Below are 14,633 nucleotides of genomic sequence, written 5' to 3'. Positions count from 1 at the left end.
TTACCGATATTCTAAATTTATTAAAATGATAAAAATTTCGTATAATTTAGTATAATGAAATTGATTTATACTTGCGTTTGTGCAGAATGAAGGAAAAGTAAAACTGATTTAACAATAGATAAAATATTCTAGAACATCATAAACTGACGGAAAACAGTGTTCACGAATCGGATGACAAATAACATCTTGTTTTGATACACGATAATTTCGAACACGATAATCTTAGGAAAATGGTGTTTTTGAAATCTTTAGGAAAAAGCTATTCAAAATCTTTTACTTTTGATTTGAACGCAAGGAAAAAAATAAAGCCTGTTAGATAAAAGCATACAAATTTTAAGTATTAGTAATATTTAAGTATAAATGTAGAAAACGAGAGTTATATTTATCTGCTTTCATATATCAAATTAATTGCATTATTTCTATATTCTTTTATAGCGAATTTATTCTCTTTATTTTTAAGTATATATATGAGTATAATCTGTGATTCTAAATATGCAGACGATTCCATAATTAAATATGTAATTAATGACATTTTTGTTCTTCACAAAAATATCGTTTGGTCATTTTCATAGAAATTAGCCAGCATTTTTCATCCAAAATGTTACGTTTCCTATTTCTTAAATTATTTAAAATTTCGCCTTATCGTTTGGTTGATTGAAAAATATGAATTTATTGAAATTTCTGCGAAAATAAATATTTATTTATTATGGCTGATTAGGAAACAAAACATTTTGGAAGCAAATGTTTTTAGCTAAATGTGTATCTTAGTCAAATTGAACAATAAAAGTTAACAAGTGAGAAAAGTTTCTAAATATCTACACCGTTACACATAGTGGTGAAAGAATAATATTATGTTTAAACAAAACTAAGCAAAATTATTTGAAAAAAGAAACCATATTCTGGAATACAGTATCAAGAAAAATATTATCTTAAATATTATCAATTTCAACTGTTGGAATTTTACATATAACAAATTTTGTGAAGAATTACAATTTTCCTGAAACAAAAGAAATTGAAATTAGAGTCATTGAAATATTAAAATGAAATTAAAAATTTGTGCATAGAAAGTAAAGAAAATACTTGTTATCTCTTTATAAAAAGTATAAGCTTGGAGCGGTAAGAGAAAATATCGGACGAAACAAAACTTATCTATGAAATAACCAGTAGGAGTAGTCTCCCCCAAACTTTCTCGCATACTCTCTAATAAACTTTTCATGCCAAAGAACACCTTGCATGACATTGGCGTATAATTGTTAAGAAATATTAGCTTTTGGCGTGCATTTAGCATTTTTACTGAATCTATCGTGTCATCCTTGGCGAGTTTTTAGCGTTAATAGTATCTAAAAATCAAATTTGTGCTTTAGATACGTTTTTCTCAATCGACAGAAAAAAAAAAGATTTGACACAAAATTGCAATTGTAATCACAAATCTCATACCAAATTTAATATATTTATATCATCGCGTTTTTGAATTAGCGCGTTTACATGTTTCTGAAAGTACAGACCGACAGACAATTAACCCTTTGTTAGAGTGGCTCTAAATATGACAGGTGTCTATACTTAAGATGTTAAATCTGTGTGCCGTATGTTATTCATCGAGTTTTCTTCATTTTGTTGTTATCGTATTAATTTATATTCAAACAGTTGGACATACAAAATTCCTATGAACAGATTTAACTTAAAACTTGATAGAAATCTGAAAATTTGGTGTAAAAACTGTATACCAAATTTCAACTATCTAGATCAAAGCGTTTTAGAGTTAAACTTGTCACAGACAGTCAGACTGACTGCCTTTTTTTTAAAATTGATTTTCGAACTCAGGAAGGCCTAAAACATAAACATTCGTCAAAATCTAAAAATTCTCTTTTTTTTTCTTTTTTTTTTGAGTTCTTAAGTAGTAGACGAATTATTTTTGAAAGTCATAATTAGAAAAAAACATTAGAAGCATACTTCATTTTTAATTAATTTTTGAATTTCGAAAAATTGATACCGATTTTCGTTTCAATTTGAAAAGCACGTATGTAAAATTCTATGAAAATTGGGCAAAAACCCCTGTTGGAATTTTTTGAGGAACACACAAATATACACTTTTTTTTTTGTTTTTGTTTTATGCACACACATTAACGAGCAATTTATCCATATTAAAACATAAAAATTCCTGATTTCAGATATCCATTATTTAACATATTTTCTGATTAATTCTTTTCGAAAAAATTGTCTAAACAAAAGGCATTAATTTTCTAATTTGATAAACATTTCCAGTATTTAAAAACAACGAACAGAATTTATCACCGCTTTATCTCAGTAAGATTACTTTTTATTCTCCACTTCTTTAATCCTTTCTTCCTTTTCTTTTAAAACCTAAATGTTTAAAAACATAGACGAAACCATGTTAGAAGAAAATGATCTGGACAGAATAGCGTACAATAACGATAAAATCGAGACACTATTGATTATCTGTTGAAAATAGCTTTCTACTGAACTCAAGAAGAGAAGAATATTCTTTTAATGATCCCACCCCCACCCGAAAAAAAGACTTCTAAAGACTTCTTGTTACGGTATCGAAAAGAAAGTGAACTCTTGTTTCCACTTCCACAAATTAGTTTAGTTTTATCATTTATTAGTGTTATTAAGCGAGGAATTCGAGAATAAGATAACAAAGCACAATTTATATTTAAAAAAAATATTTTGTAGCATTTTATTTTTTATTTGCTGATACTTAACTGCAACTGTTATATAGTAAATCAGTATTTAAACAGTAATAGAACAAGAATTGATTCAAGAATTCGAATAAAAAAATGTTCGGTGTAATAGTCATTATGGAAGTATCGTAAAATTGATATGCGGTCATTATATTGAGTGCAGTTTATTAGATGAACATGAGAATAGATCTTAAGATCTTTTTTTTCATCGGTTGCTATAAAAAGGATCATTACGAGACGAGTTTACTGTACTACCATAAAAAAAATCTGTCTGTAAAAGGTCGTGTACTGTTTTCTTTTAATAAAGGAGATTGTATTCATGTGCATACTTATTTTGAACAAATGTGCATACTTATTTTGAAGTAATTACTTAAAATCTAGGAGAATTATTGGGGGTTTTCTTAAATAAACTTCAGGAAGTATTATAGTGCTAAACGATTTTTCTTTTCATCTTTTAAAAATTCATCAATTATCTTTTCCTGAATACCGATTTAGTTACCGTGCAATTTTTCTGAAATTTAAAAAAAAAAAAAAACTTTCAGAAATATTTTAGATATATTTTACAATAATATCTCTTATTGCTTTATTGAATTTCAAACAATTATGTTCATTGCAGATATTTTTAGTTAATTTTTTTTTCTTCCATTGTGGATAGCTTTGAAGTTTTACCTTTTTTGTGTATTGAACAACAAAAAAAGAAGGTAAATCTTCAAGAAAGATGAATTCATATTCTTTAAAGAAAGATTTTCAAAAGACTTTATAGATTTTATTTAAAGAATAATAAATTAAAACAGAATAATAAATAATGAATTACATAATATTACATAAAATAACATACATACATAACATTACATAAAAGAATAATAAATTACAAAATATTAATAATTTAAAGAATATAATTTTATTTTATGATTTTCTTTTTTCTTTTCTTTTCTTTTCTCCTTTTTTTTTTTTTTTTTTTTTTTTGAAGTTTTGTGATAATATAGATTTAGTGTAACTTCATAAGTAAGCAATTTTGCAAAGTTTTCATAATTTGTAAATTTCTCAACAGTTTCAAGTTTTCAATTTGTACATTTTCTTGTTTTTCGATTTCTGTACTGTAACTGAATGTATGAAAAAATATTATCACTGTAAAAGCTAGAAGATTTGTATTAATTTAATGCACTAAATTCTTTCATTCGGTATTGTATGAAAAACTCCGATACAAATATTTCACTTGTAATCTTCAATTATTGTTAATTGAAAAATTATTTTTCATTTCAGATTCAACTGCAAATAGTAGACGATATACAGCGAATATTGGTTGGTCATAAAGTAATGAGCACTTACTTAACATCTTAACACTTAGCAGTACACTCCATATCCTTTTCCAGAACTCGTGTGGGCCCTTCCGATTTGGTATAGATGTAGATGGAGTTTATTTTAAAAAAAAGAAAAAGAAAAAAAATTGTAATCAATTGGAAAGTAACATATAAGTGTCAAAATATATGTTATATGTCGAATACATATAACATAACAAAAAACTAGAATGAAAAATACCTAGAGTACAAGAAAACTGAATGAATGAACATGATAATATACAGTATAAGTGAAAAAATAAAGCAAATGTAAAAAATGTACTGGAGGAAGATTAAGAATATACTATGAATAAAATGAGGGAAGTATGAAAATATTATGTAGAAAAATTTATAAATTTAATCTAATTGGAATAATTATCCATGATATATTAGGAATTTAATCATGTCTACGATTCATTTTTTTTGTTGATAAATTATTAAGAACTCTTTTTTACCAAAGACTTTCTAGCGAAGACGAAGGTTTTGTGAAGTCCATAAAAGTTAGAAGACAGGATGTCGCAAAGTGGATGGGACCGCCGACTTCTCCATAAGAGCAAAAGTCATCCTCTAATAAATGGAAACGGAGAAGAAAAGAAAGCAATGAACCATGCTCTGTGATTAAGAGGGCTTTACCATGAGTCCAGGAAAGTGACTGCAATTTTACTGTTTTGAAGATTTTATAAATTTCTAATATAATACAAGTTGTATGTTCATCAAAATTTTAAAAGAAAGAAAAATATTCTACTGGGAAGGAAACCATTACGGACAAGATATAAACAAAAGGTTTTTATGGTAAATTTTGAGTGGAGTTATTTCAGCGAACAAGCCAATCACCAAAGGCGTCTTGCGTAAAACAAGAGATGCTAAATATGATCAAAGAGCTAAACTAATAATCAAAATCTAGTCTAAAATAGAATTAGAAATGGCTTTTAATATTTAAAATTCGATGGATAAAACTTCTCATTATGTAATTACAATTCAGCTTTTAAAAAAATATATATGACAAAATAGAAATATTTAAAAATATTTCTTTTTAGCTCTTCATATGAAATTAAATGAAGATATTTAATAGTAATTACATCTTTTTTGGAACAAATAATGGATTTTAATTTTGTAGCAGACGATTATTGCGCTTTCAACTAATACTTAAATCGCATTACAAAATCAATTTATTTATAAAATAAATAAGAGCAAATTTGTATAATTTAAATTAGTTTATTTTTGAATGAGATTGCTTATATAAATGGATCAAGTAATAAGATATTTCAAAAAACTGATGTGCAGCTTTTTTTGAGTTATTTGTCATTCTATAGCATATTATTATTTAAATTTTAGAGAAAACAAACAAGTATAATAAGAATGCTACTTTGAAATAAAGAACAAAAACTGTTTTTGGAATATCATTTTTATTAGTATACTATAGATGGAATGTATGACATTTATTTCCTAACTCTTATTCTTTCATTTATACCTTGTTATTAAAAATCGCAGAGAAGGAGATCTTTCTCTGTGTTTAAAATATTATGGAACCTTGAAATAGGAATTTCAAAAATTCTCTGCCAGATGAGGCCATTTATATAAAATTAAAATTTAATTAAATCGATCAACCGATTGATTATTATGTCCTGAATTTATTAAATTGCCACCAGAAATTCATAAATATGTAATATTTCAACATATAAGAAGATAAGTGAAACAGATTATAGAATTTCATCTTTAAAACATGAGACCAGCAAAGTTATATAAAAGTTCGCAGCATGCAAACGATAAAATCATTTTACCAAAAAAAAAATTTTTTTTAAAGAAACAAACGATAATTTTCGAACTATATTATACATTTTTTCGTATTTTAAACAAAATACATTTTTATAAATATTTTCCCCCACTTTTTTATTATTTATTTATTTATTGGGGACAGAGACGTTAAGTCTCCAGATACCATATCTTTTTCGAACTTAATCGAATTAATGCAATGAATTAAATCATATTAGGCCAGTTAACAGAAGATAAATATCTCAAATATCAATTATCGTAAAATAAACTATCTCTCAAATGCGATAATATCCGGATAAGTCTGTTGTCTGTCTCTGTATGCTGTAGAAAGGAAAGTGGGTAATTATGAATAGATTCTCGAACATAGGGTAGTCATTTAACTGCAGGATAATATTTTGTTCTATGATCATATACATTAACATGGGGAAATTAGGCAATTTTAAAGATTTTTGATGACGTTTGACGGAAAAGAATAATTTTGTTCTACATTGAATCTTTCAACTAATTGTGAAAATTATATAGAACATTTTAGATTATTCTTTTATATGGAAATTGCTTCAATAATAATAAAATAACCTTATCAATAGTTTCGTTCAATATTTTTTCATTACTTTCCTTTAAATGGTAGGTCATTTCCAGGAATTTATAAGTACATTTTATGGATCAAGTGTCTAAAATTTTGTAGTCAGTTTATGACCAATAAATAAATATAAAAAAAGAATTATCTCTAAAATAATTGTGTTACTTTTCAGTAATTTCACTTCGAAAATTTGAATCATTTTTCATATAAACTCTTTTCCTGTATGGCAAATATTTTTAAGTGATAAAAATAATATGAGTAACGGTATGATTATTAAATATGCTGCCTTTAGAAATTCAAATGCTATTTTTATTCTTTATTCCATTTAGAATGTACGGATTTTAGGCACATTTTTATGAACTGTAAAACACACGAATGTGCTTTTGGAAAAAATAAATAGGAAATACAGACCAAGAGTTTTTTTTTTTTTTTTTTTTTTTTTTTTTTTGAAATTTGAGATTAAAAAAAAAAAGAATAGACTTTTATTCTTAATCTAGAAGGCTTAATTCCGGTCTAAAATATCCAAATAGTATATTTCAAATAGCAACGGAAACGCAAAACACTCTACATCACTTCTTGTTATGATGGATTCAAAAACAATAATTGGAAATTTACAGTATACAGGGTGTCTGAAAAGTATGACTACATTTTCAAAAATTAATTACAAATAAACAAACACAGATATTTATTTACGTTTTTTTTATGTGCCGTAAAGATGCTATTGAAATTTTCTTTCTTGCATTTATTTCAATGTGCATATCATTAGTTATGCTCACCACATCGAGTCAGTACGAGATTTCTAGCCATGCTCTGTGAAGCATTGCAGGATCAACATTCTGAATGGTCGCTGCATTTCGACTTTTATTTGGAGAATTGGAGATTGGTAAGCAATGTTTTCACGTGTCCCCAAAACAAGATGTTATGTCTTTCTGGGTGGCCACGGTATTGGACTTCATCTTCCCATCCATCATCCTGGGAATATTCCATCTGAAACTTTTCGCACTTCCAAACTCAAGGGTTGTGGTACCTCATCTTGCTGGAAAATGATAGTTGGTTGCAAGTATTCCACTTGAGGGAATGAGAAAATTTCAAGCACATCATGGTAATTGTCAGAGCGGACAGTTACTTCAGAAAAGAAACAAAAGGCCCGATAATTCGGGCGGGCAGTAACCGTACCACTAGTTTACTTTAAGGCTATCTCTTGCTTCCTCCAGTGCGATATGAGGATTTTTTAATACCCATATTTGAGTATTGTGAGGATTAACTATACCTAATATTGAAACGTTGGTTGAACTAAAAATATTACACGTTGTAAAAAATTTTCATGCTTCCCTATTTTTTTTTTTTTTTTGTAACATTTTATCTGCAAATGCACGACATCTTTACATTTCATTAAAAAGAAACTTTAATATTTTATTTATGGAGTATTTCTTTCAAAACTATAATCTTACAAAAATGGTTTTTGTATCATCTTAAAACCCCAAAAAAATTTCCTTTTCAATTTCGTTACTATACCATATATATATATATTTATTTTTAATAATTAAAAAAATTAATACATTATTCATAATAATTTTTAATGTTATGAAATTCAAGCTTATCCAACAAAGCATTCAATCGCTTACCTTTGCCAATATTAAAATTAAGACTAAAAAAAAAAAAAAATGCCCTCTTTGGACATACATTTTTAAGTAGGAATTTTTTTTCCGTTTTTAATTTCCATGCATTATAATTTGTTTTGACTTATTGAAGTAAATTCATGCTTTCCGGTTTTATAACAAAGTGAAATTTAAAAAAACATACATTCTTGATTAATATTTAGCAGCCCCAGAAGTTAATAACGTGAACGAATGAGCTGGTCACCAGTTTATACAAATGTTTTTAATATGAGCAAACAGGAGATCAGTGAGCTATTTTGAAATAGCTAATAATCAAAAACGACGCCCACTGGGATTGTTGACTTAACCCTTTAAAGGGCCATTTTTTTTTTCTAGTCATATTATGTTAATATATTTTTAGGCTTGAAATTAGAATAAGGAAAGGGATTCATTTAGCTTATTAGATAAATTTAATTTAATTTAATTAATTAATTTGGTTAATTAATAATTAAGTGACAAACCAAGACACATCATTTTGTGTGAGATAAAGAACTGAAGCATATAAGTTTCTATCTTTCTAAAAAATTTGTCAGAACTTATGCCAACCAACATAATTTCATACAAAGATTGATAAATTTGGTGGGAAGCATACTTCCCACGGCTTTAGAAAGGGTTAAACATAATATTACAAAGTTCTACTAACTCACTTCTCGTGCAGTATTTGACGCCTTTGGCTTAATCAGAGTTCATGCCCCCCCCCCCCCAATTAGACTAAGCAATTATTTAACCATAACATGTAAGTGCTATTTAGATATGAAAGAATTTGTGAAGAATTGTACACAAAGCATTGTGAAGAAAAAGGAAAAAAAAAAAAAAAGCATTTTCTGCATGACATTTGGCACTGAATAATTTGAATTGATAATAAAAATCGCATAATTCTGAGCTGTAAAATTCCTCTAAAATAAGTGATAGACAGTATTTCAATGTCTCTTTTGGGGCTGAATAGCTTATAGACCATCTCTTGCTTAGCTCCCCCTCCCCTTTTTTTAAAAAAGAGCATCTACTTAGGAATGCCTCAGATATAAAGGTAAAAGGTTTTCAGCATTGAGAGTTAGCCTTGTCGAATCGACTTACCTGTGTTTTCATATTGGAAACATCTCTTATATAGGAATTGCACCGTAACCGATGACAGCCGTTATGATTTAAGTTCATTTCCGTCTTTATGTTGTCGCGTCTTTGATCATTTAACTCTCCTGGTAATTGTATTTATCAGATTTCTATTTAAATTTTGCATAAATGAAATAAAAATTTGAACAATATTTTTTTTCTTTTAGTTAAGTTTAATAAGATTAACATGCCACAGGAAGCCAGTGTGGAACGAACCTCTTAATAGCCATAGTCAGATGACGAGGAAGGGAATCTTTCTTGAAAGTCCTCATTGTATCTGGAGCAACGGATTCTTTACTCACCAATCCAGTGTACGAAGTTTCGTTATCAGACCCAGCGATCTGAAAAACAAATCTAAATAGCTATTTAAAATAACTCAGAAATATCTGAATAGGTATATGGATATCAATTTATGTGCAATCGCTTAAAGCACTGATTGCAAAACGCTAATATGCTATGTTCACCCACTACATGGGCCGCTGGGCGTAAGCTTTGGAACCCTTTTTGCTTCAGGTTGGACATTCGCTTCCACCGAAGAACTGTTGTGTAAGCGGGTCTGGTGCACGTTAAATCCATTAAGGCCAAATGTCCTCTCGCTGGTGTGGTGTGGAAGTTTGGGGAGTGGATGTCAGTTCATGTGTCGCCTATGTCATCAGACTGCGGTTCAAACTTACGAGGTCCGTCCCAAAGTAGCCCTAGTATTGCTTTAAAAAAGGGACGTTAATATATCTGAACTGAACTGATCACCCAACCACATATTTAAAAAGCAATAGTATAATAATTTTATAGGCATTAATGTGCTGTATCAATATAGCATAAAATTACTCTTTGCTTTCATTATTCTGTGGAATATGAGATCGGAAGATTGCAGGATTACTGGAAGTTTATTAAACAATGCATTTTAATCTTAAAAAATAGAATTCAAAATATGAGCAATATATTTTTTAAGTCGCGCCAAAGCCATGATAATCGCATGTGGAGAGATATATTCATGACATAAATACAAAGGAATTTTTTTTAAAATAATGTTTTTTGCATCTTTATAGAGTTTTATAATAAAGAATGCAGGCATGACAATTCCTTCTTTTTTTTATGTCTATTCATAACTTCAAAGCTTTCGTTTTTTTAAAGAATTCTTTCATTTTTTGAAGTTTTTTTATTTCGCGGGTTAAGATTAAACAAATTTTAACTGATGAATTATAACGAGAATTAAATGATTTTTCTCTTAGCTCCATTAAAAAAAAATAAATCAAAATCCAGTTTTGTATTTTGAATTGACATTTAATTGTCTTTCTAGATTTCTCTAAGATCTAATTTAATTAATTATTTCATTCATTTTCATATTTTTATAATTCCAAAGTTGGCACAAACAAATCTCTTGCCCTTTTTATCTTTCTAATAAACTTAATTTATTAATTTACAACTTCCTTTAGAGATATTTTATTTATACTGATGATGAAAATTAATCGAAATATTTAATATCTCTCGCAATTGTTCTAAAAGATCACTTTACAATTGTTTAACCGTTTAAACGTTCTGCCTGAGTGTCATACGTGCATCAATTTATCGAATTTTGATAGTTATAAGCAAAAAATATACCATTAATAACAATTATAATTCAATATTAAAATTACTTCGAATACATAGATAAGTCAAATATTCAATGGATTTCCATTTGAATCAAAATAAGGAAATATTCCCAAAATAGAAGGTGCCATCTTATTAGATATTAAAGAAAATAAAACAGTTAAGTGGTTAAAGTAAACACAAGTTTTTTAGAGAAAAAAATTGTCTAAAATAACAAACCAAAATAAAAGTTTTTTTCCCCTTTAAATTTCCCTTTATATTTTTCCCTTTATATTTTTATGTTTGTGTTTACTAATTCGCTTGAATTTCAGACAAAATCACATCCTTTTTACAGGCTATAAGTATTTAAGAATATGAAAAAATCTTTTTTTTTTATAAATTAATAATGATTTCTAATTCAGAACAAAAAGTTAGGCAATTATTTTGTAAGCAGATAACTTTTTCCTTTTACATATTTTATTTTTTTTAACTACGGAATAAATATCTACATTTCCTGTTTTTATAGCTGAAAGAATGATGTTATTTTAAACTAGTAAGCGGAGATCCACGTGGAATTAAGCAATGTTTATTTTGAAAAGCATTTCAAAAGGTCATTTACAGAGCAGGAAAATCTCGACATGCAGACAGATAATAACTTTTGTCGTACTTTTTTTCTATTTGATTTTTTTACCACGATTTTTTTACTAAAATATCCTTATTCTATTTATATTTGCTCCGGTAAAATTTTACAATATCCATTCTCGGCAATTCACTTTTAACACTTTTTGTTTTAAAACTCGAAACCGTTACGGGAGAAAAATATTTCCTCTTGGACTATTTTTAATGTTAGTTTTTATCAAGTTTCAATAAGGAAATTTTTAAGTGTAACTTTTGAATTTGATTTCTAATAACAATTCGTTGAAATGGCTGTTTATATCACAAGAACAATAGTTCATTGATATAGAAAGAACATCGATTATTTTTCAAAATGAAATAAACCGGAATTATTTCCTCTTGTTAACTATTTCGCTTACTCCTATATCCGATTGCGGTGGCATCATTGGCAAAACATCAAGGACAGAAACAACTCAACTATATTTTCATTCTCTTTGCATTTTGTATTTTCATTTTCTTATTATTTCATTCTGTCTGCCATGTTGTATTTTAATCGTGTATTCCAATAATCTTCATATAAATTATCGCTATATATATTACTGATTTTAAATAAATTTATTATTTTTTATAAATCACTTAGTAGTAATAGTCGTACTAAATAAACAAATATATATGACACCAGCATCACACATAAGGTTATCATTCACATTATATAAGTCCTTGTCGATGAAGAAAAATATTACAATTAATAATTAGTACTTTTGAAGATATCATAGACTTTTATAATCTATAAATATGCTATCGTTAAAATATTGTTACGAAATTTCCGGGGTTCGTTTGAATAGTGGAAGTGATATGGTGAGGAGAACGCTCAATCAGCAGGTGGCAGTAGAAAAACAAACAAACAACGACGTCTATTTTCACGAAGACACACAGGACAGCACAAAGACGACAACTATACACAGCACAGAGAAGACAATTATCTTCAGCCGCGAGACGTGCAAACAGCAGCACACAACAAGACTCTACTGCAGACAGTAGCGCTCAGCTTAGTTCAGCACTAGCTTGACTCCGTCGCTGCTCTGCTAATCCCTGGAAGACCAGTTCTTCACCGTCGATTCCGACTACTCTCACCGTCGATTCCGACTACTCTTCACCATTGATTCCGACTACTCTTCTCTGTCGCTTCCGACTACTCTACTCTGTCGCAGACTGCCTCCTTTTATAGCTCTCAGGAGGCGGGGCTAGAAGCCTCTCAACCAATCAGGAACGTTCGAGGCGTATCTCGGTTCCTAATGGATGGATCGGGAAAATTCTCGATGTTTCGGGTATAATCTATTTTGGCGCCAAAGTCACCAAATCCGTCGCCAAGCTCTGGGACCTCCGACGCGACACCCGGACTACGTCCAATACAGATGACTGTAAAACAATTTTTCTGATGATGGACCAACTATGCTGGGAAGCCGCATCACAGATTCGTAACATTATGAAATGAGCTATTTCATAGACAATGATAAATTATTTTAAGTAAGAACTAGATATTCTATAAATTAATTGATAAATCAGGATAAGTTATTTCATGAAATAAGTGGGAATTTCATGAAATATATGCTTTAACGATATCATATACACCGTCCTTATGTATTCCCAGGCCAAATTTTGTGCAATAAAGGATTAGCACAAGTGGAAGTTACTGGCGTAAAAGTTATTTTAAAATTCGAATTTCTTATTTATTTAGTTAAATGGGAATTCGGTTGCCTTTTGTGATTTTTCACCTCATTTATTATGAATGAATCGAAGTTAAGGGAACATTCCATAACCACATGTATTATATACTAGCATATCTTACATTTATATTTTCGGACTATTCTATTTGTATCATTGTAAAATTTAGAAAAATCTCCTTTTTAACAAATGGAGTTTGAAGTTTAACTTTCCAGATTTCTAAAATTTTGATGAGCACATTTCTTTTGCAATTATTTGCGAGACTTTTATTGTTATTTTTATCCATGCCATGTCAGACGGAATTTCTTTTTCTTAACGATTATCGTCGCATAGGGCAATATATTATCTATGCTATTTTAAGTTATTACTTTTTGCATTAAGTTATTTTTATTTTATGATAATTAATTTTATGGTGTTTTAAGTTGCAACGTATTTTTGGCAATATTTTGTTGTTTTATTTTAATAGATTTAACCAGCTTTGAGACCACTCCGACTGGGTGGTTTATATTTTTAACCAGATCCGCCATTTACGCCCCCGATACTATCTCAGTCATCTTTCTACAATATTAAACAAAATGGCTGAACGGCAAAATAACTTTGACCAGAAGCACCAACATATTCAGTTCATATAAACTGCTGTTATTGTGAAATCTGAAATGTGGTCTTAATTTGTCGATTTCTATTAAATTTTGAAGGAAATCCACCAAGAGAAAGGCTGTCTGTCTGCCTATCCGTGTGCATGATGCCAGGTTAACAATAAAACATGAAAAGCGAGACCAGTAAAGTTTTGTACAGTTATATCGATCAAAATATATACATTTGTATTAAATTTAAGTTCGTCAAAGGGTTGATGAAATAGTCTTTGGGACAGTTGTAGTTTTGAACTAGATAACTTATAACGCAACGACTTACACAAATGAGAACTTATTTGTGTATTACAAAGTTGAGAGGATGACATACAGGTTAAGGCTTAGGATTATTGTACGATTTCTCACCAAGCGCGCCAAAATCGTGCCAATCGTTCAAAAAGTCGTCGAAAGTCCGTCATCTTCAATGGTAATAAACAGCTTTTAAGGTTGCAGTAAAAATTGTCTGAATTATATTTGGCAAGAAATCGATCCCAAATTATTCAATTATAGCGATTATACATTACTTTAAATTCAGCCAAGATATTACCGCATGCAGACTATTTGCCTTCCAAAAGACGATTGGAGCTTATGTAATAGTTTTTTTTAAGGAGAACTAAAAGATGGAGTAAAATTATCTAAGTATACAAAAAAGTTGAAGAGAGACGGTAATGCTGTTCCCTATTGATGAATTTCGTTAAAACTGTGACAAAATTTTAAAGTAATGTCCACGAAAAGATTCATTCAATTCACTTAGGGAGGCCGTTGCCATTTTGAGCTATCATGTTCGAATAGACACGAGTAGACAATTCACACCACAGCAAAAATACATCTTGTGGATTCAGACAGTTCTAAAATTTTGATATTCTTGAGAATCCAAGAGCATGTTTTTATTTGCTGTTCACAGTAATTTTTATTGTTTATTTATATTTAGTATATCAGAA

This window comes from Argiope bruennichi, chromosome 9, assembly GCF_947563725.1.
Source record: "Argiope bruennichi chromosome 9, qqArgBrue1.1, whole genome shotgun sequence".
NCBI classification, from domain to species: domain Eukaryota; kingdom Metazoa; phylum Arthropoda; class Arachnida; order Araneae; family Araneidae; genus Argiope; species Argiope bruennichi.
Note: the sequence above shows the minus strand (reverse complement) of the source record.